Genomic DNA, 2,264 nt, shown 5'->3' on the forward strand with positions numbered 1-2,264 from the left:
CGCGCCCCATCGTGGGGTGGGGATTCAGCGCTGGGCTTTTCCCTCTTTGCTCGCTGTTACTGAGGGAATCCTCGTTAGTTTCTTTTCCTCCGCTGACTAATATGCTTAAATTCAGCGGGTCGCCACATCTGATCTGAGGTCGCAAGCCCAAAGCTCGGCCGCGCTGTGCGTGTGCACGCGTGGAGATGGCCGCCTTTGTCTCCCCCCGCCTGCCAGCCTGCCTGCTACGCCCCCGCCCCCCGAGGGGGCCGGAGACAGAGAGCGAGCGAGCAATGAGGAGAGACGGAGAGCCCCATCCCAGAGACAAGAACGGAAAAGGGAGCGCGGCAGAGACAGCCCTGCGCGGGAGGACCGGCTGGGCGGTGGCACGTGCGATGGCCTCGGTGGGGAGAGAGAGAGGAGCGATGGCGCCCCTCGGGCGCGCCCTCAGACCGTGACAGAAGAGGAGGGGGGCGGGTGAAGGGAGAGGAGGGGGTCGGAACCCCCATCCCAGGCGCTGTCGCCTCCCACGCGTGCGCGGCAGCACGGCATGGTACTGCCATGGTTCCCACCCGCAGACAGCCGACTGCACAAGGGCGGAGGCCGGGGGCGAGGTCCGTGCCTCGACTCCCCTTCTCACCCTCCTCTCTCTTTCTCTCAGCCCTCAGCGGTGCCTTTCAACGCTGTCTCTCGCTCTCCCCAGGCCGCCGTGCCACCGCATCCACGGCGCGGCCCCAGCGAGGATGAGCTCCACCCAGCGGCTCGCTCCAGGAGGGGGGAGCAACGGAGCGCTCCCCGAGTCTGCATTTAGGGGGATGAAGGCCCTGCACGGCGACCACGACAACGATGACAACCGCGACAACGACGACGCCTGCTGGGCTGCAGGGAAGGGATCAAGGCCCGCCTCGGGAAACGCTTCCCTCGCCGAACCCCTGACCGCCTTCCCTCCGGGCACCGGCAGGATGCCGCTGCCACCGCTGCCGCCGCCGCCCGCTGCAGGCAACGGGCCTGCGAGGCGACCCCAGCCACGCAACCGGGGTGGCCCCTGGACGGCGATTGATCGTCAAGTGACGCCCAGACAGGCGTAGCCCCTGGAGGAACCCAGGGCTGCAAGTGCGTTCAAAGTGTCGATGATCAGTGTGTCCTGCAATTCACATTAATTCTCGCAGCTAGCTGCGTTCTTCATTGACGCAAGAGCTGAGTGATCCACCGCTAAGAGTTGTCTGCCTTTCGGGCACTGCTCACGCTGAGTGGCCCCTTTTTGTTACTCTGGCGCTGAGGACGCTCGGGCGCGCCCCTGGCTTCGACCGTACGAGCACACAGAAAATGGAAGGGGAGGGAAAAAAAAACCACTGGAACAACCCACTCTCTGAAGGCCAGCCAAGAGGCGTGGGAGCCCGCGCCCCTGACCGCCTTCCCCCACAAGGGGTGATGCCGACCTCACAAATGCCGTCCTTCGGAGGTGGCCCAGGCGCCCGGGCTTGGCCCGGCCTCCACGCGGAGGGCCAGGCGGCATGCACCAGAATGCAGGGGACATGGCAGCCCGCCGGCTTCTCTCTTTCACGGGACAACACGCACAAAACACACGGCACACGGCTGGGGGCGGGCAGCCATAGGCCCCTGCACCATGCCGGCTCTCCCTCGGCCCCAACACCGCGGGCCTCGCGGAGCGCCATTGCGCTGCTGCCCGGCCAGCTTTTCTCTTCCCCACTTCATGGCCTTTCTCCCGGGCTCGAGAGGGGCACGCGACAACGACCGGCCCCTGCCGGCACGCCTCCCGTGGGACCGCTCCCCCACCGGGCAGGCGAGCGACCGACGGTCGCGACGGGAGGTCGCGCTCCGCCGCTGGCCCAGAGGCGGACGCCACCGAGACCCGAGCCAGCATTGCCAGCGCCTGAGGCCTGCTGGACGGCAGAACCGGCCGCCGCTGGGGCCGCACTCCTGGGACCTCCGCCGCCGCGTCGCACCGCTGGGGCCCCTTGCCCCGGGCACACGATGGCGGAAGGCAGTACGGCGCTGAGCTGGGGGGCAACGCCCGCTCTCCTCGTTTGCACGCGGAGACCGGGCGGGGAGAAGCGCCCCTGCGGCCACCCCGCATGCCTTCCTGTGGCCCACACACGGCTGGGAAGGGGGCTGGAGGACTCAACAAGCGGGGCCTGGGATGGGACCGCCGCCGGCCGACGGCAGGTGCCGTCCGGCCAACCGTCCCCACAGGGAGGGACACCCGTTGAGCGGCACCGCCACTGCTTGGCAAAGGGTCGCCCGCGCTCGTGGGCCTCTGCCGC

At 68.5% G+C, this 2,264-nt stretch overlaps 1 non-coding gene across 1 annotated transcript; it reads right to left on the bottom strand.

Moving 5' to 3' along the window:
- Positions 1-1,047: 1,047 nt before the first annotated feature.
- Positions 1,048-1,200, bottom strand: LOC143694567 (5.8S ribosomal RNA). The gene has a single exon (XR_013183148.1). It is a non-coding gene; the product is annotated as a 5.8S ribosomal RNA (ribosomal RNA).
- Positions 1,201-2,264: the final 1,064 nt, after the last annotated feature.

This window comes from Agelaius phoeniceus, chromosome 7 (genome assembly GCF_051311805.1).
Source record: "Agelaius phoeniceus isolate bAgePho1 chromosome 7, bAgePho1.hap1, whole genome shotgun sequence".
NCBI classification, from domain to species: Eukaryota; Metazoa; Chordata; class Aves; order Passeriformes; family Icteridae; genus Agelaius; species Agelaius phoeniceus.